General features: G+C 47.1%; 1 protein-coding gene across 3 annotated transcripts in view; it reads right to left on the reverse strand.

Moving 5' to 3' along the window:
* LOC149337419 (uncharacterized) overlaps positions 1 to 10,755 on the reverse strand; it is a 70,896-nt gene extending 60,141 nt beyond the window's left edge. For 2 of the 3 annotated variants that reach the window (XM_089553435.1, XM_089553431.1), the window contains exon 1: positions 10,360 to 10,755. The gene's annotated coding sequence lies outside the window, so the exon portion shown is untranslated. Of the gene's footprint in view, positions 1 to 10,349 lie in introns of all 3 variants that reach the window. The other variant, XM_089553434.1, reaches the window with a different exon arrangement.
* Positions 10,756 to 20,725: the final 9,970 nt, after the last annotated feature.

The raw sequence follows: 20,725 nt of genomic DNA on the forward strand, positions 1-20,725 counted from the left end.
GTTTTAATAACAGGAGACTTTAACATCGACCTTTCTAATGTGTCGGCTTCGAGTATATACAAATGTTGCAGTCTTACAATCTTACGACCTTTATATCGGAACCTGCTCGAATCACGGCTACATTAGCCGCAATTTTAGCTCATGTTTTGTGCAACATTACCGAAATATCCTAGGGAGTCTACAATGTGCCTATGTCTGACCATTTACCAGTATTTGCATTCCTTCGCATTGGAGCCACCGGCTACAGCAGTGAAACGTCTTCACGAAAACCCCGAATGAACTACAGCTCATTACGTAATGAGCTCGTGCACATAAAATACAGCTGCGGTGTTAGCTATAGGGTTAATGCTGAATATTCGAAGTTTATAGTAGTCTTAAAGGATATATTAAATCAGTGTTCCATGTATCCTAACCGCAGGTATAGCGAGCCAGTATGCCCCTGGATGACCACTGTCATCCTTGCTGCAATAAAAGTGAAAGATGCTAGTCACGAATTTTCTCCCTCTCTCTCTCTGATGTTGTTCTCCTTGATGTTGACGCGGAGTCGTAGAGGGCGGGTCTCGTGAGTGACCCTGGGGACGTGCTTCGCTACTGGTGAGTTTAGACAGGTGTGCAGGTCTTCGGATGGTGAGGCACTTGGAAGCCTTTCTTCAAGAAATTATTTATTACAAATGTATATACAACATATTTACATATGCCGAGTGGTTTCGGCCTCTCCACTTTAACTACAAATAAAAACCTCAAAACTTCCACGACTCCGGACCACCGCTGGCCACCACACGGCCAACCCGTCCGGCCGCCGCTCAACTAACTCGCGTCTCCAACTCTACGCTTTCAGCCCCTGGACCACCACCGGCCACATACGACCGATCTGTCCGGCTGCCACACACCCAACCTCGGCACTCTCCTTCGCGCGCACCCATCTCGTCACATTCCCGCCAAAAACTCCATCCTCCGCCAATAAACAATCCTCCCGCCAGAACTTACTTTTTAGCCAATAGACGACTTTCCCGCCGTTGTTTAGAAGTAAGAGGTCACAAGGCAAAAGTCAAGTACGCAATCTAAAACACACGCCTCGCTGTAAGCGGCCATGGCTAACTAAAAGCTATTACAACAAGAACAAACAAACACAATTCTAAAACACACGCTCCACTGTTAGCCGCTCTGGCCAGCTAGCAAGAACGAAACCAAGAACAACGCCAGTCCCCCCCAGCCGTCCTGTCGTCGTCTCGGGTTTCGGACCGACTTCCTAGAAGACACCATTCCCCACTCGCTTGGGCTGAGAAGCGCGACCCTCGCACGCTACGCCGTTTTAAGTCCTTCTCCTTTTGTCCGCGCATTCCCCTGCTCCCCTTCGGCGACACTCCTCAACTTTACCACGACTCACGCTAGCTGCGGCGTGACACCTCCCCCCTTCTTCTCGATTCTTTCCCCCGACCCCCCCCCCCCCTTTTTTTCCGCCAGTTCCGAATAAAGCATGCTTTTCCTTTAGGCTGCCTCAAGCCGCCGCCTCTCTCTCTAGTGCGAGAAAGCACTAAATCTTCCCGTCGAGACACACCCTGAGATACACTCCAAAAAAGAATACAGGTATCTAAGTACATGAAAGCAAGGCACACTTCTACACACCACACCATACGCCACAAGATTACATGTTTCAACGGAAGGCTAATGATACAAAAAGCATGCATGCAAACAAAAAGCAAAGCAACCACAACAACAGTCCACCAAGGCGAGCCTCGAACATCGCTGCTCTCATGTTTCGTACTCAGGGGTTCCTTCTGCTTTACCAGTTCATTATAATCATTCACTGTTACCAAGCAGTCAATTTCGCTCGCCAGTTCCTCTGTCACTGCGCACAAGATGCCCACGGGTAAGCCCCCGGGATCGACTCTCAGCGGCACACACGCGAGCTCAGCCTCAATCTGGTGTCCGAAGGCACCCTTCAATGCGACTTTGCCTCGTGGATCTACCCTTTCCTGCGGCAGTAGTGACCTCCTGACCACTGTGATGTCCGCGCCCGAATCCACTCGTGCCAAGATTATTGATTCCCCAGAACAGAGGGAGACATCGCCCACCTTATGCGTCTCCGTCAACTGAGTGCTAGCTTTTCGCTCCCGATCCTGGCACAGAATTTCAGCGCTGTGAGGGGTTACTTCTCTCACTCTGGCTGTAATCTTCCTGACCTCCGTCTCTTGGCATTCTCGGGCCATATGCCCTAAACGGCCACAGCGGTAACAGAGGGGAGACACTGGGCTCTTTCCCCTATCCTGCTCCCATTCCCTGCCGGCAGAATGCCCCTCCGTAGCAACATTGCGGACACCCATATCTCTGTTTCCGATCTTTACCTCAGTTTCCCGACACTCCCTAGACATGTGACCTAGTCGCCCACAACGGTAACACTGGCGTGTCATCGTATGGGCTCTAAATGGCGCGTACTTCACCTCCATGGGTTCTTCCCCACGAAGTTGCGACGCCCCGGCCTCCCCCTCTTTTCTACATCCTTCGCCGCGGGCCGTACTCATGCGCGGAACGCCAGCCCCAAATGATCTCCCTCGACTGCTCTCCACCGCCTCGACTACTTCTGTAAGTCCGTCGATTTTAAGCCAATTTTTGTTTTCTTGAAGAGCTATCTGTCGGAGCGCGTCGTTAGACAAGACCTCTTTCATTTTATCGACCACTACCAGCTCCATCAGCTCCTCAATTTCGGTCACTTTTCTGCTGCTGATATAATAAGAGTAATAGCTGCGTAGTCGGTAGCCGAATTGGCGCCATGATTCTTGCGGTCCTTTCTTAGCTGTGTCAAACATCCTTTTATATTCCGCCGGGCTTAATCGCAACTCCCTCAAAATTACCTCTTTTAGCAGTTTGTACTCGAGTATCTCCTTTGTTCCACTTTGCATCGCCATCGCTCGCATGCGGTCAGTGAGGTATGGAATCAAGGTGATAGATTGCACGCTTTCCGGTACTCTGAAGGAGTGAAACAGCATCTCCACAGAATCAAACCACCCCGGAATAAGCGAGTCATCTTTCGGCATTCGAGGTAGTACAGTGCTCAGCATTGTGGAGTATTTTACTGCTTCTTTCCCCTCTGACAGATCAGCTGTGCCTTGCCTGCGTAATTTCTCTGTCTCCAATTCAATTTTGGCCCTCTCTAGCCTCATTTTCTCAAGTTCTATTTGAATTTGCCTATTGGGTCCAGATTGGCCGTTTTCCGTGCTTGTCTCGCTCCTTCTCTCAGTGATGCTACTATCCATCTCCGGCGCCAGTAGTTTACTCTTTCCCCTCGTAAGCACAAAGCACAAAGTTTGAGAGCAGCGCTGTTCGCTCACCGTTTTTCTTTCGCCGCCTTCTCTTCAAAGATCGTCAGTCAAACCAAGTTCCAGAGTTCTCTCACAATAAAATTCACGCTGATACGCCACAAGTCCTGTTACGCAACGCCGCCGCACTCTCAAGGACTCTTCAATTTAAGTCCGTCCTCCTTTCCTCTGTTGGTGTCCACGATTCTTCTTCCCACCTACACTGGTCTCGAAGCTGCGATGATCGGTGATGATCGGTGAAGACCCCTCTGCTGTCTCTTGTTTCTTCTTTCTTCTTTCTTGACGTCCGGTTTTCGACTTCTCTTCGCCACCCAAGGGCAAGCGTTCCTTGTGAGCTCACCAAATCGACTTCTTCTCGACCTGAGTTGCCTCTGTCTTCCTCGTTCCCGTCGCAAAGCAGCGGTCCCTTGTGTCGAATCCTGTCGGGGAAACGTCACGAATTTTCTCCCTCTCTCTCCCTGATCTTGTTGATGTTGTTCTCCTTGATGTTGACGCGGAGTCGTAGAGGGCGGGTCTCGTGAGTGACCCTGGGGACGTGCTTCGCTACTGGTGAGTTTAGACAGGTGTGCAGGTCTTCGGATGGTGAGGCACTTGGAAGGCTTTCTTCGAGAAATTATTTATTACAAATGTATATACAACTTATTTACATATGCCGAGTGATTTCGGCCTCTCCACTTTAACTAAAAATAAAAACCTCAAAACTTCCACGACTCTGGACCACCCACCACACGGCCAACCCGTCCGGCCGCCGCTCAACTAACTCGCGTCTCCAACTCTACGCTTTCGGCCCCTGGACCACCACCGGCCACACACGACCGATCTGTCCGGCTGCCACACACCCAACCTCGGCGCTCTCCTTCGCGCGCACCCATCTCGTCACATTCGCGCCAAAACTCCATCCTCCGCCAATAAACAATCCTCCCGCCAAAACTTACTTTTTAGCCAATAGACGACTTTCCCGCCGTTGTTTAGAAGTAAGAGGTCACAAGGCAAAAGTCAAGTACACAATCTAAAACACACGCCTCGCTGTAAGCGGCCATGGGTAACTAAAAGCTATTACAACAAGAACAAACAAACATAATTCTAAAACACACGCTCCACTGTTAGCCGCTCTGGCCAGCTAGCAAGAACGAAAACAAGAACAACGCCAGTCCCCCCCAGCCGTCCTGTCGTCGTCTCGGGTTTCGGACCGACTTCCTAGAAGACACCATTCCCCACTCGCTTGGGCTGAGAAGCGCGACCCTCGCACGCTACGCCGTTTTAAGTCCTTCTCCTTTTGTCTGCGCATTCCCCTGCTCCCCTTCGGCGACACTCCTCACACTTTACCACGACGCACGCTAGCTGCGGCGTGACAACGCTTGGTACCGAACATGGAAGGCACAAAAAAACAATAAATTCTACCTGCTGAAACTTCGTGCTAGTAGGAACAAAGAGGTTGCTGTGATAAGAAAGAGGAAACAAGAATTTAATACTTCACTTGTAGAACTCGCCAAAGGAAATAAGAAAAAAATGCTGGAGGCTGTAAATAAATCCTTAGGGAAACGGGCTCAAAAAAATTTAGCTCCCAATTTCGGTGATGTCAGTTGAGTAGAGAATTTCAATAGCTACTTCGTGAACATCGGTAGCAACTAGCTAGCCCGCTGGCCTTAGATAAGGGCATCCCAGGAACTGATACAGCAGAATACAATTTTGAGCTTGATTCCACAGATACTTAGGAAATAACAATAATTCCTAGCCTGGCTAATCGCAATGCCCCACGATCTGATCCCATAAGCGTAAAGGTTCTCATGGACAGTGTTAACATTCTGGCACCGATATTGGCGGAGTTGTTCAATTTCGTTATGAAAAATGGAGAATACCCGGATATTTTAAACTTCGCGAAAGTTACCCCTGTTCATAAAGATGAAGATTTGAACACCCCATGGAGTTACCGACCCATATCGGTGTTAAGCATTCTCAACACTGTATTTGATTTAGTTACATCAGAGCGGCTTCGAAAAATAATGCATGAATATAATAGTAGTAGTAGACGTTTATTCGACCATAATTTACAGGCCGAGCATGTCGACCGCCTGGACGACCAGAAGTCGCTGTTCTTCCTCCCCTTCAGCGCCAAGCCAGTCGTGCCAGGTGGTGATGGATAGAGAAGGTCGGGGGTAGGAACCCGACTGCTGAGCAGCCGGGCAATAGAAGAGGCAATGGGCCAGGTCCGCATAGATACAGGGGCATTTGGGACAGGAAGGGTCCGATCAATAGCGATAGAGAAAGAGGCGGAAAGGGGTGATGACTGCGTTCATTTGGATGTGCCGAACAAGGCGAGCCTCCGGCACTGTGAGTGATGGATGAGGGGGAGGGTAAAGGCGTTTGTAGAGGCCGAGCTCGAGGTAGACCTCTTTTATGGTGCAGCGAAGGGTGAGTCTCCCACCGTCCTCCGAGGGCTTGGGGCAGGAGATCAACGGTGCCCGGAAAAGTGTCGCGGGCGAGCTGATGGGCCAGCTCATTGCCGTCAATCCCTGTATGCCCAGGGACCCAGCGGAGGAAAACGATGGAAGGCTGCAGGGCGGAGACCGCTCGTTTGACCTCCTGTTGGAGAGAAGGGGTTGGCTGCTCTGCATGGCAATCTGTCATGCGGCTCTTCAACAGGCTAAACAGTCCTGTGAGCACTAAAAGATCACATAGAACCTTAGAACCTTCCATTCTATGCAAACGTCTTATGGTATGGTGCGTAATATCAATGTCCTTTTTGACAGTCCGTTGAAGAATGTCTGCGAAGAACACGGCACCACGACAAAACATAAAGCAATGATGAAAAGTTTCTGGCCGCTGACACAAGCGACAGTTCACAGACCATAGCAAAAAAGTCCTTTTTTTCCATGAAGCCATGTTTTGACATATGAAGTTGACGTGTGAAGTTTAAAAAAACGAAGTCTTTGCGGTCTCATGAACGCATATGCGTTGCACCCGCTTTAATACACTGTTATCCAGAAAGGAGAGGTAAGGCTGCAAATAAATCAGTACAGGAAACAACGCCTCAATCAGAATTGTTGTCACCTGTCTTCTGCATAGAGTTTAAGGAATTCTAAGGAAAAGCGTACAGTGAGGAAATGACATGTGTTGGCGACTCCTTTAAGGCAAACCCCAAAGGCCTCTCACATATATGACCTGTGGGCCCGAACAGAATAGGGAAAATAGCAATTAATCGTCTGTTCAACACAGCTAGGAGGAAGGGATGACTCGCTGCTTGAAAAAAGAAAAACCTTGCAACAAGCTGATGAACAAACAAGTGCTGGTGAAAAGATCCACCAGTCTCCAGAGGGAGAAGCAAATTGTACCGAAGCATAGGCTTCCATTGAAAGCGCCACACAAAAGAAGCAAATATTCTATGAACTGCCTGCACTTTTTTCCTTGCATAATGCAATACCTGCATGACATGTATATAAGCTTCGAAAGCAAGAAGATATTGCAAACTTGTGATCGTGAAAATAGAAACAAGTCCTTCCCATCCAAGCCTGGGTTTATCGCCTAACTAACGAGATCTGAGAATCGCAGTGAGGCCCACTCTTACGATGAAAGGGAATCCCCAGATACTTTAAATCCTCGTAGTCCCACCTGATGACGCCAAAAAAGCCTAGTTTGTACCCCAGAGACCTACCCAGGACCGCATTGATTATCAAGGTTAAGAGACACATCCGAACTGCCAAAAAACTGCTTAGTTACACGTAAAACCCCCTGCACACTCTTTTTATCAAAAAGAAAAGGGCAACGTCAGGAGCATAAGCTAAAATCTTAATTTCACATTGCGATAGTGAGAAGCCACCAACTGCTGTGTCTTTGGTGATACTACGACATAGGGGATCGAGATGTAACGCAAATAACAAAGGCAATAGCGGGCAGGCCTGTCGAATAGACATTTTAAGAGGAATATGTTTAGTAAACTTTTCATTAACAATCAGGCTTGTTGTGGCCGCTTTATAACACAGTTGTATGCCTTTAAGCAAGACATCACCAATATTTGCACTCTCTAATAGAGCAAACAAAAAATCATGACGCACCTCATCAAAAGCGTTTGCCAGATAAATCTGAATAAGAGCCACTTGATTGACCTCATTGTACCACGACAGTTCGACGTTTGCAGCTTAATAAAGGCAAGTCTAGTGAATGCAGCGTTTTCTTACCAGTGTACATGCAGTATTATGGGGCAGGGAGACACGATGTCGCCAATGCTGTTCACTGCTTGTTTACAGGACGTATTGTGAAGCCAGAATAACGAACAGTTGGGGATAGGAGTTAATGTAGGATACCTAAATAAATTGCGATTCACCGATGACATTGCCTTCATAAGTCATACAGGACAAGAACTTTAAAGTATGATCAATGAATTAGGCAGGCAGAGCAGAACGGTGGGCCTAAAAATAAACATTGTGCGCGCGTGTAAATGGCCCCAAAAAGTTAAATGAAGGCGAACCCGTCTGCACAAAAAAGCATGAGGTTAAATTTGTGAAGTGTGTAGAGAATCTGGTTTATTCGATCCCTTTGAGTTGTGGTGGTTCCTATGTTGGACAAACTGGTCGTTGTTTTAACGATAGGCTGAGGGAGCACAAAAATGATGTCAAGAATGCTGCCCGCCACATCGGTGTTCACTGTCGTGATTGTTCGTGCCAGCCTCTGTATGACAAAAGCAGGATTGTGGATAGACACAAAGATCAGCTGACTAGAGAAGTTATCGAAGCGTCCGAGATCTTTAAGCGGGGTCAGAGGTGTGTAAGCACCCCTTCTGTCGCTATCTTGCAGAGAGAACATGAACTTTTGCACACGTGTTAGCCTTGTGTTATCAAATACTTGCCTTGTCGGAGGGATATCTGTCACGGTTCTTTGTATTTTTCTGTTTCTCAGTGTTGCTGGCGCCTTTATAAGCTTGTCTTACTGAATAAACATTCTGTTGTTAGTCAGCGCTGCGTATCGTCCTTTCTTGTCCTTTGGCCTTGTGCCGTTGCGCTGTTTCACAAGAAATCGCGAATGGCTGGCTTCCTCTCTTTTACTGTTAGCTATAAATTTTCTTTATTTGTGCGTAGAATATACGTATTGCAATAATGAAAAAAGCCGCTTGTGTAAAGGAATAGAAAACAACAGAAACAAAAAAAATTAATTCTCTAAATAGCAAAGGTCGTGAAGTGCTCTAGCCATAGTTTGCGGTCACCAGCTATCTAGTAGTTGCGCTCTGTGCGCAGTGCTGAATGCGCAGATGATTCAACATTTGGGCACTAGAAGAACGGACACATGTGCCAAAGGACGTGTGGCACATGGTTTGGTTTAGTTTGGTTTATAGGGGCTTAACGTCCCGATGCAACTCAGGCTATGAGAGACGCCGTAGTGAAGGGATCCGGAAATTTCGACCACCTGGGGTTCTGAAACATGCGCTTGCATCTCACAGCACACGGGCCTCTAGAATTTCGCCTTCACCGAAATTCGGCCGCCGCGGCCGAGATCGAACTCGCGTCTTTCGGGTCAGTAGCCGAGCGGCGTAACCACCGAGCCACCGCTGCGGGGCGTGGCACATGCTCTAAACAAAATATTTCGCTTCAAGCTCCCAGAATTGACAAACAAAGGTGAAAAAGTGAGTAATGCCAGCGAGATAGTCGATTACCAGAACAATATTTGCTAACATGAAAGCCTTTTTTTACTACATTTAGCAGTAAATTATTTTTTGAATGTCTATAACCCTTGGCCGAGCAGACACTCAGATTTTACGAGGGATATACATACCTAGGAAGAATTCTGACTGAACTGCTGGGAACGAACCATTAACTATGTTTGGAATTATGCTTCCAGCGGCAATGATTACGTAGCCAAGACAGAGCAACTTTCTGTCTTGTTTTTAGAGATATTCAAAGTGAAAAGAGACTTCTTAACATGCTGTCCCAAAGCACGAATCTAGTCAGAAAATAAATTTCTCGGTCTGTTAGCTACCACAGATGGTTTATAAGCTATGAAACAGGCAAGTAAATCTTTTCTTCCAATATCAGCAAACAACCTAAAGGTGGCTAGTGGACAGTTGAAATAGGCATTCCTATAGTTTTGCATCGAGCTCAGCCTGTAGGCCTCGAATAGAAGAGAATAAAACTGTTCGTGTGAACTTGCACCAATAAGTTAGTAATACAAGAATAACAGCTTTCCGATTTGACTCGTATACGGACGCTATAAAAGCAGGCAAGTTGAACTTTCAACTGCTTTGCGTCTACGACCGTCAATAGACTATAAATGGGAAGAATTCTAAAAATGCTCTCTTGATATGCGATTACACCATGTCTACAGAGTGTGATTAGACAAAAGTCTAAAAGAGTCTATTCGACTTTTGTCTACAAAAAATGCGTACGCAAATACAGTCAAGCCTCCCATTCAACTCGTGCCCATGGATAGTATTATACAGCCTGAATAGGTAAATGTATAAGACTCCGAATCAGCTTTAGCCTACAGGCCGTCTATAGACAGTGATGAGACAAATGTTTAATAAACTTACAGTCGACATTTTTACATAGGCACTATATGAAGAAAAGTATAGCAAATTCGCAATCGCCTTTCACCTAGAAACATTATATGCCAGTAAAAGACAAAAGTTTTAAAGGTTTTAGTCGACTTTCTTCTATAGGCAGTACTTAAACTGTCGATGTACAGATGCCAAATAAATGGCAATGATAAGGCAATAGAACTTTTTCTGTTTATAGAGTTTGAATAAAAAAACTTCTAATAAACTCCCATTCAACTTGTATATCGATAGTATTACATTGAGTAGACAAAATTAAACATGTATAATAAGGTAATATGGTTTAAATGAGTTTAAACAAAGTCTATAGACCTTTTCCTAAGGGCTGCACTGCAAAAAATTCACGCTGTGTCATAGCGTTTTGTCGATACGCAGAAATCTTATTCTGCGGGGTGTCGTCTCAATGTGCCACAAGTCCACTGAAGTACGCGCCAAAAGCGGACATCTTCACAACAACAAAAAGCGAAAATCAATGAAACAGTGTTTCTAACCTGTACTTACTGATAAGGTGACCAGAATAAATGGTGACACATAGACCGTTCGCAAGAGGGGAGATCGTCGCACCCGTGACGCACACCTACCACACCGGTGCAAAGGAGAACACGGGTGGTATTTTCAAGAAAGCTCGAGCGCTCATCCCGGGTTTTGCCGAGTTTTCGAGACAGCAGGCAGTGAACAAAGATAGCGCGGAGCGTGCGTAGGCGACAGACAATAAAATGCCGAGATAATGCAACGTAAGCCAAGAAGTCGCACCCTGTGCGCGCCGGTTCCATGCTTCAAACACAGCCGACTGCGCAATGCAAGGCCATATCGCCGCTGAGTTATCAACGCAAGGTCAGCAATCAGAGTAATATGACTTCTACGCTATCTATCTGCACACTCGCCAGAAGCCACTTGACACGCTTTTTTCGGACACGTCAAGGGCGTATCTTTCGGGCTTTATCTGTCTACCCAAAGTAGAAGGAAAACAGTACGAACTGCGTGCGCTCTTATACCTATCAACCCTCTCTTTTCTTTGAAATGCGCTAAAAGATTGCATGTAATATATTTAACGTTATATTTATCTACGCAACTGTTTTTAGGCTTCAAAGGAATAAAGCTTTCATAAAGAAGCAGCTTGAGGCATTCACCAAAATTTGACGCTTTCTGCCGCGAGTGGCGTTAGTGAGGTCAAAGCTGGCAGGATGGTCTACAGACGGACTAGTGCGGCGGCCAAACGTGCCGAACACATGAGGGAGCTCCTATGTCGACATGCCGCCGGATGCGCTGCTGTGCCATTCCCGTTGGCTGCCTGTGCTCGAGAAGACTGGGCGACTACTATACGCTCAATCTCTTTTATTTTTCCACCAGTGCCATCATTGCTTGACACATTAGATAGTCCGCCGCCATGGAATAATATTCCAGTGCTAGCTGTAAGAAACAAATGTTGACTCTTTAAAGCACATTATATGTTCCATCGAAAAAACACATTCAGACTAAACCACGCGCTCCTTCGCGCTGAAGCTGCACACAGAGGTGGAACTGAGTGGTCAGAATTATTTATTAGTACGTCTATTCGAAGCACTTGCCTGAGGTTTCCACGGTAAAGCCCATTTACGCATGTTGGATTTAGCCCAGAAAAAAGAAAATCGTGCTACTACTGCACGCAAACGTGTTATTAAAGCATTCTGAGGGCTAAATTCTGACTCTGTACGCATTTTAACGCGAAAAAGCGTTTTTTTAGCAAAAAAAAAGTTTTACATCGAATGTATATCACGAGTCAGTATTTCTAAATTCATTTAAGACTGCGTTGATAGTTCTGTGTGAGTGTTTTAAGGCGAACGCCTTTAATGGCTCATCGTTGGCGATAGAAGGTTGTCAGCAGAGGTGTGACGCTTTTTCTAGTCATACAAAAAAAAAATTTCGTACACGGCGGAATTTGAACCACCATCCTTCCGTTCCGAAGCCGAGTGTGCTAATAGCTACGCTACTTTCTGCTTTCTGTCGTATTGCCTGGCTTTCACACAAAACATTCAACAAAAACAATCAACAAAAAACACTAAACGCTATGTACATGCACACGGCACTGTCGTGGTCAGCCAGCATGAATCTGGCTTCCTCTCATTAAAATTCACGCAAATTGCACAGCGGCTCTAGTCTCGAGAGCCACTCCGAAAACTCCGCAGCGGCTTTCTGGATGGTCAGAAACCAGTCCATGCTTTCCCGAAAGTAAATCCTGCCGGTCTGGCGTCTTTGTCACAATGGTAGCCTGCCATTCTGGAGCGCCATATGCAGTGGAGGCCTATCAGCATTATTAGGTCAAACGGTACCCCATCCTCATTTTCTACAGATAAGTACCGGATGCCATACGGGTCTAGTGGTAATTATTTCTTTAGGGTTCGCTCCAATACATCCAAAAAAAAAAACCCCTTCCCATCAGTGTAAAAAAAAAAAAAACGTGGTCTATTCTTTCCAGCTTTCTGCAAATTAAACAGTGAGATCCCCAGGTAAAAACAATTCCTTTCCCTCTAAAATTGTTTTAACCGGTAAGGTTCCGGCGTGCAGCTTAAAAAAGAAGGTTTTTGTTCCTGGCGGCACCTGCATTTTTTTCACTCTCTTTAAAACATCTCTGTATGGGCCTCCAAGGTACACGGCCCTGTACAAGGGCACTGCGAAAACTATATCGCACAAAGCACGGTACAGTTTCTGACGTTTCACTGTCAACAGAAAATCATTTGAAAACCGCGCGGAACGGAATCTCACAATCGCTACGATTTCCCGGTAAAAGCCGCTGATCCTAAAGTAGACCACAGTAGTAGAGACTACCAACGCACATATCCTTGTCTAGGACGCTGGAGAGTGTTTGCAGAAAGGCGTCGAATCAGACGGATGCCTCCCAAGCGCCCTCCATTGTCTCCAGCATTTAAGATTCACAAACATTTGTGTACTTAATTAACATCGTAACCCCACATTAGCGACACCAGCAGCAACACCGTGCTCTAGTCTTTCGCCTCACCGCACTTTAGGTCAACAAAGTGCCCCCTAAATTTTTTATACCTGTAAATGAAGTAATTAGAGTCGCATGACTAGCATATAGTGTACAAAGTACCAACGACGGGAGAAGTACCGAAATGCAGCGCGTGGTATAATGTAATTATTCTGTCGTATTGCAAAATATAAAGAAGTCACCTTCTGGCTTGCATAACGCCAAAAAGGGAACTGTGTAGCAGACGCCCGCCATTTCTCGCGCCCTTCGCGAGGCGTTACTAGAGCGCCGCGTCATGCTGCGGCCGCTACCGCCCGCCGCTATGGCCTACCATTAACTTTTAGGAAGCTTTTGGCCACAGCCCTCCTCCACTACGTTCGTCTTGTCGATGGGAGCAATGGCGGTGCCAGCGGGTGCTGCTGCGGTGTGAACAAATTGGGCTGTTAAGTATAAATGATTCGTTAAGTGCACCTGTTGCATGTGGCGCCTCTTCAATGCACTGCGGACAAAAAGAGCGTGCTGTCCGGCGACACAACTCATCCGTTGTCAACATACATTGACTGAAAGCTGTAAAGGTGCTGCTGTGCGCATCTCCCCAGTATTTGTTTTGCGTTCCGCACTTCAAGGCTCTTGCGGATTACTTCTGCCGCTGGCTAATAGCGATCGCCGATGGATGTCGCAGTGACAGCGCAGTAATTGCACTCTGGCAGGCGAGGGCTTTTCTAATGATGAATTTGAACCTGGAAAAGAGGAAGATGTTGCGGCTTTTAAGTGCGTGGTGTTTGTGTAATGAAAATTAGAAACTCGCATTGCACTGGGTCTGGAGAAGCGACTGATTCTAAACGCTGGATGTATTTGGCACACTGGTGCTGATGGAAGGACGGCCGTACCAACTACAGCTGTGATGCAATGGCGGAGCATGGCGCGTATCCCATAGCAACGCTTCACCTTCGTGCGCCATGACTAATGACTTTCAAGCAGGTATAGTGACGTGCCGGTAGTGTTTTGCTGCGTGCTACGTGGTTAAAATGTCGGTTACAGTGTTGTTATGCTATGGTAATATACGAAAGAAGAAAGTAGCGCTAGCCGCCACATTTTGTGTCCTTGACAGCGATGCTTAGATTCATCAGCGATGACATACGTTGAACCTGCTATAGTGTGACGGTCAACGTCGGCGGTGTTGGTCACACGACCGAATGGTCTGTCAGCACAGCTTAGCAGTAGCCGGCAAGTACGTTGGACGGGGCCCACCCCTACTGTGTACGCCCACAGGAATGGCACGCCGTGCCCGGGGCCTTACCAGTGGTTTTGGCTGACAAGGGAACTCTGGGCAAAACTCGTAAATGATGAAAGGCCTCAAATCCAAATCGGGACTGTCATGGCGGCGACCGCAGCAGCTTAGGCCATGGCTATCATCGACGGTAAACGTTAGCTGGACGCGTTTACTGACACGGCTGACGATGAATTCTCGTGTCATTATCGTCTGTCCAAAACATCGTTGCAGTGGCTGTGCAACGCGCTAGGCGACGACCCACTCCTGCGGAGAGTGCGTACCGGGTCTCATTCGCTCTCGGTTGAAGAACAAGATTTCTGCGCCTTCCGGTTCTACGCGACCGGGAGTTTCCAGGGAAGCGTCGGCGCAGACCGGTATAGTGGAGGCCACCAGTGCGCTGTGAGCCCATGTGTGAGGGGCGTGCCTGACACACTTATCTATGCTACGACCGAACGTGCGTAATTTAGGAAGCTTTCCTTTTGCGCAGCGGCATGACAGACGGCGTGGGGTGCGTCGACGGGACATACCTTGGCGCAAATGCCCCTTTGAAGTCGAAGCCACACGTGGTCAAGCCCAACTATTTCGTGAGAAAGGCCTTGAACACAATGTTGTACGTATGGCCTACTTTTGCTTTAATGCATGTCATTGCTGATAGAATGTTGCCCCATTTATTAGTAATATGAACCTGTCTACTGTGCGATGTCAGTGCTCGTTAAAGAACTCCAGATGGTCGAAATTATCTGGAGCCCTCTGCATGCCGTCCCTGAGAGCCTGAGTCACTTTGGAACATTAAACGCCACGAACCACTGCCATCCGTAACTGAGCAGTCTCACATAGAATGCAAACAATTGGTTATTCTTTACCTCATGCTATAAACATGTACTGAGTGCAAGCATTTTTCTTCTTCGCTTATATTATGCATAGATTTTCAATTATTTTTAAACACTAGCATTGATGTCTTTTTTGACCGATTGAATTCTTATGAAATGTTTGTAATTTATTCTGGTATCGCATGAGTCGCATTTCAGTCCTTCCTGCAGGTGTGTGATGCTGACCTGCACATCTTGAACATCGATGCCAGGTTCCCTGGCTCCTGCCACGATGCCGACATCTGAGGCAAGTCAGACAAAAGATGGCAAGTCCGGCTGGGTCTCCTGATTAAAGACGGCGACTGCTTGCCTGGCAATCATTTTTCATGAGCTGCTGGAGCCACTGTTAACAAACGACTCATAGGGAAGAAGCAAAAGACCTCACTATGCCGTGCCGAACGACATTTTTATTAATAAGGCAGTGTATTGTGTGCTTAAATACTGTTTACCACGTGCGCATTCTACCTGATGCCATGCAGCACACAGTTTTCAAGTTACACTTCTACTCCGGCCTTCGATTACTTAAGATAATTCCTAATATTGGTGAAATATACCACCACAGGAATGAAAACTCCATTTATGACAAGACATTTTTTCAAGGGGAGACATATGGTCTTGTGGTAAGCTCCTTTAAGGAATAAGATTAATATCTACATTTACTTTTTTACATGCATACTGGGCAGTTAAAGGGAGACTGAAGCACGTTTTTTGAAAATCGGGCTGGCAGCGGCATCCTACAGTTTTTCATGCTGTATACTGGAGTATCGCATCCAAATAAGGCAAAACCAAGCGCGAATTGCCTTTTTTAGCCGAAATATGCGCCCTGTGCCGCGGGGCACGCCGCGCGGCGCGCCGCCGCCCGTGATTGGTCAAGAGAGGTCGTGACGTCACTTTGAGGACTGGAGAAGCTGCCGATGCGGATCCGGCGCTGCGTTGAGTGCAGATCGCAGCTTTCCGTGTCGTTGTAAAAGCGAATACGGCGACTATTTTTTTTACTGACCTCCGAAGAAAAGGATACTGCAGTTTGCTCATTCCACGTATCGCCTGAAACCAAAAAAGACACCAGCAAAAAATTCTACGCCTAGCACAACCATACGCCAGCGTCAAAGACACGATGCCGACCATGCGTAAAAGGTGCCAGCACAACCTCGGCTCGTATTCTCGGAAAGGAAGGGGTGCGAACAATACTCAAGTCAATTACCACCACCGGACGCCTCCTGGCTCGCCCGGAAGAGCGTCATCCTAAAGAAAAGGCCCAAAGCACTGTGTACAAAAAATCCTGTTCTCAGTACCCGGCGTTGCAGGTTGGGGCAAGAAAGTATTTCAAGGAAACGATGAAGGAGCACAAAGTTAGTGTCAAAATTAGCGAAGCGCAGTGGCCAAGCACTGCGAGACATGTGACCACAAGATAGTGACGCAATCATTGTGCGCTGGAAACCAAGCCAAATACGCGCACAAGGCTGCTGCTTCACTCGTGGCGCGTTCAGCAGATGCCAGAAAATATTAATCGCTGCCTCGGAAACGTTCGCCCTTCCTAGATTTGCAGTTTAGGTTCAGTGAAGTAGTTGCCAACTATATGTGTGTTTAAAAGCCAAGCTAGCTGCAACTCGCCCGCTGCCACAACTTGATGAAGAAACCGAGTAAGGTTGCGGTGTTTTTTTACAAAAACTTGGTTGGCATTCATTTCTCTCATAAATTCGCATCCGAAATCAACGTCGAACGCTTTCATTTTAATTGCTTAGCTACGATTAAACGAGATGCCGCATATGAAGAGCTTCGATGCTTGCTTGCTTTGTTTTATTGTGCTTTGCTCTGCTTGCTTGCTTGCTTGCTTGGACACGTCGAACCGAGTATAAAATCACTAACCGAGCCTTGCTGAGCACGTCTCAGGTGGTCTGGCCGCACCTAAGCTGAGGAGAGCGACACATGCTTGAGGCTCTATAAGGTTTCTTCAGGGGCTAAGTGAGCATGTTTCTACTTTTAAAAGAGGCGCTTCTTCGGAATGGTGACACGCCTCTCATGCGCGAGAAAATCGAAAGAACTGTGTCATGGTTCAGCCGCACGTTTTCGACAGAAATCTCCAGAGGTCACATTAAGGATAAGCTCTGCATGTAGCCGCTCTTACGAAAGTGCTTCGAGCAGAGTAGGCTTGCTTTGGTCAGCTTGAATACTTCGTCACAGCAGCGAGCGCTTGCGCTGCGAGCTTTTTATCTTGCTAAAAACAGTGGAAGACGACACAGTCTCGGCCGTATTTGTTCATGGACACGAACGCAGAGTACTACCTCGTGTTGATTCTGATTCTCAAGGTCGGTTGACACGCTTTGTACGTCACAACGCACGCAGCAGGAGAAACAACGCGCGCTGAAAGCTCGCTCGGGTGCGCCGAAGTATCCCCGGCTCCTCAACGTGACGTCACGTTGGCCGCCATGGACGAGGTTTCCCTCTCCGCTGTTCTCCTCTCCTACGCTCGCGCGGGGCGCGGGAGATTTGAACATCGCGTTTTTAATTGGTGATTGTGCCACTGTTTTAGCCAAAATCGAAAAAATAATTTCACAGACGTGATCAGCAATGACACTACTTCAAAACCCTAAAAAATTAGCTGATTCGAAAACCGCCTCAGTATCCCTTTAAAGAACTGCTCTGTCCAGTCAGTATGGCAATTGACTCAATAAATGGATTGAAAAACACGTTGTCTCTCTTGCATCTGCAGAGGGCTCACATCGTTCGCTGAGGATGCCAGTGTACATGAAAAATTTTACGCATAACAGATGTGTCAATGTTTCGGCAAATGAACATATATCTCTGTGACATCTGAAAACCGCACCCTTTGCGAAGTGTATTACTGATGACTGAACGTGCGCACAACTGTTTTATGCCAGACAGAGGAGAACACTTCAGGGAAGCCACCACTCAAGTGTTCAAGCAAACACTGCAGTGTTTCATGTGAAAGTAGTTTCATTTCTGAACGCACATATTCAGTCATACAAAAAAGATTTTCTTGCATTGATAGACTAAAGTAAGAGTGAACCCAAGCGCATTTATGTGCTGTATGATGTCAGCAAGCGTGTTGGTAGTTTTAAACACCCATCCACCTGCATTGCTCTTAGATAGCTTGCAAGCCGCAGCCATGATTCAGTGGTTATGGTGCTTAGCTGATCACCCGAAAGATGCTTGTTTGATCTCGGCTGTGATGGTGCATAACGATAGATGCGCGTTACAATAGAGACGAAATGTAGAGGCCAGTTTACTGTGTGAGGTCAGTGCACGTTAAGAAACCCCAGGTAGTCGAAATTTCGGGAGCCCTTGATTACGGCGTCGTTCACAGCCTGAGTCACTTTGGGATTTTAAACTCCATAAAACCAACCTAGACTTGGATAGCTTGCTAGTTATAAATGTCCATCATCATCATCCGCCCTTCCTGCAGGGCAAATGCCCTTCCCATGTCTCTCTGATTAACCCTGTCCTTTGCCAGCTGCGACCACCGAATCTCCGCAAAGTTCTTAACCTCTTCAGCCAGCTAACTTTGTGCCGCCTCCTGCTACCCTTGCTATCTCTTGGAATTCACTCCGTTGATAGATGAAAGAGGAAAAAACTAATTTATGCACTTTTTCATTATTAGGGATTTTCTAGTGAAGTTTTATTTTAAACAAATAAAGCCGGATCGAAACTGTCTCGTCACAAAGCAGAAAAAAGTGGGACAGCGTATGTCCCACCAACCAAATAGGGTGTATTCATCATGTGGGACAGGGTATGTCCCATCATCCACTTCAGGCAAGGCCTCAGCGGCAGTGAAACGGGATAAAGCAAGTGACGCAAAGTGCCACATTGCACATTTTTCGGATGTACTTGGTGCGCACTTCCTCCTGCTTTGTAGAGTACCACCCGCATCGCAGTCGTTTCCCAGTGAGAACGGGGTGGTGGCCATTTCCGCCAAATCGGAGCTCATCAGGAACACCACTCATTGCGCGTCTATTCTTCTTCCCTTTCTTGTTGGCGCTTTCAGGCTCTTTTGAGTTTCTAAAGGTGTTTTGGGCTATCAGCTGACGCCCAAGCATCAGGCGGAACTGTAGATAGGTCACAGGGCTCATGGAGGAAATTTAGTGAAAGCAATGATCACCGTTGCGTTCAAGATGAAGTAAAAAATAAATACGGCTCCACAAGCGCTTTGAACGGCGGTCAGGTAGATAGCCATTCCTTTTCTGTTCGGATCTCTCAACACCCCTCCCCCCCCCCCCCCCCCCCATCCAAATGTTGTATTCTTTCACAACACGTGGATACTCTACAATGCCCCTTTCTTCATGTTTGGAAGGGTTCGCTGGACTTCCACAACGCTTTCTGGGTGATGATAGTTCGACATGATCTGCACGTTCTTGGAACCTCGCCATTGGAGGCTCCCGAGACAGTGGCCGACGAAGAACCACCCACAAAAGCGGCTTTTCCGACGCGGCGGGCGCCCTTTCGGCCCCGGCCGCACATGCTCTCAGAGAACCAGGTGGCGGGAGCGCCACTCCCTTCTCAGTCCTGAGGCGGCTGTGACGGCGTGGTGCCAAGCCGCCGCCTCGGCTAAAGGTATGACCATGCTCCCGGGTTTTCTCCCCTAAGCGATGATACGGCTCGAAAGAGCAGTTCGATTCGCGACTATTAATGGTCGAGGGCTGGCTGCGAAAAGGAAACAAAATCAGTTGTTTCGTTTGTTTAGCGAGCAGGAGTTAGACATAGTCGCTGTACAGGAAACAAAAGATGATGAGGAGGAAACCGGAAGAATGGTTAATCAGATTACAACGAGGTACAATGCTGTTGTTAGCCACGCTGTCGGAGCGTCAGCAGGATGTGTTCTCTTTGTGCGCCAGTGTCTTGATGCCGTGATTCAGTCCGTCATGACATGTGGGTCGGGTCGTCTTGTGGTTTGCGATGTATCGTTGGGATCTTGTGAATGGCGTGTAATCTGTGTGTACGCGCCAAATAACATGAATGATAGACGCGAGTTTTTTGAAAGCCTTCGCCAGTGTTGCAACTGCCAGAAGCTTGTTGTTATGATTGGAGATTTCAACTGTGTGCTTTCAGTGGAAGACAAAACAAGTAGCCGATCGTTCATTGATGCTAGCACGACTGTTCTTGCTGATATGATAAATGAGTGTGGTCTGGAAGACGTGGCGGAATGCTTGGGGGATGGACGAACTGTTCAGTTCACACATTTCCAGGCATCTAGTCATGCTCGCTTAGATATGGCATATGTATCCCTTGACCTTGTACCATTTTTTCTGGAGTATCAGGTACGCCCAGTGTCATTTAGGGATCACTGTTTGGGCACATTCACGATCGGTAATAAGAAAAAGAATGGAAAGAAATTCAACTGGCAAATGTGGAAACTAAACTCGAAATTATTAGAGGATGACAGCTTCATGACTGTTGTAGAAAAACTTGTTGCGAATATGAATCAGGAGAGGGTAACAAAACTTGCAGCAAAGTGGGAGGGTTTTAAACGAGAATTCAAATTAATGGCAGTGGAACGAGGAAGCGTAGTGGCTAGAGAAAAACGAGCTGAAGAAAATTCACTGCGCGCAAACCTGCAACGCCTAATGCAAGAAGAGTGCAAGAGACCGGGTTTGTTCATCGCAGATATTCGAGCGCTGAAACACAATCTTGAGATGTTAGATGCGGAATGATGTCGCGGTGCACTTGTCACAGCGAGATCTGAACACGTGATAAGGGGAGAAGCGTCTACAAAAAGAGCGTTAAGCACAGAAAAGTGGCACGGTC

This window comes from Amblyomma mixtum, chromosome 7, assembly GCF_055824585.1.
Source record: "Amblyomma mixtum isolate Tamu chromosome 7, ASM5582458v1, whole genome shotgun sequence".
Lineage (NCBI taxonomy): Eukaryota > Metazoa > Arthropoda > Arachnida > Ixodida > Ixodidae > Amblyomma > Amblyomma mixtum.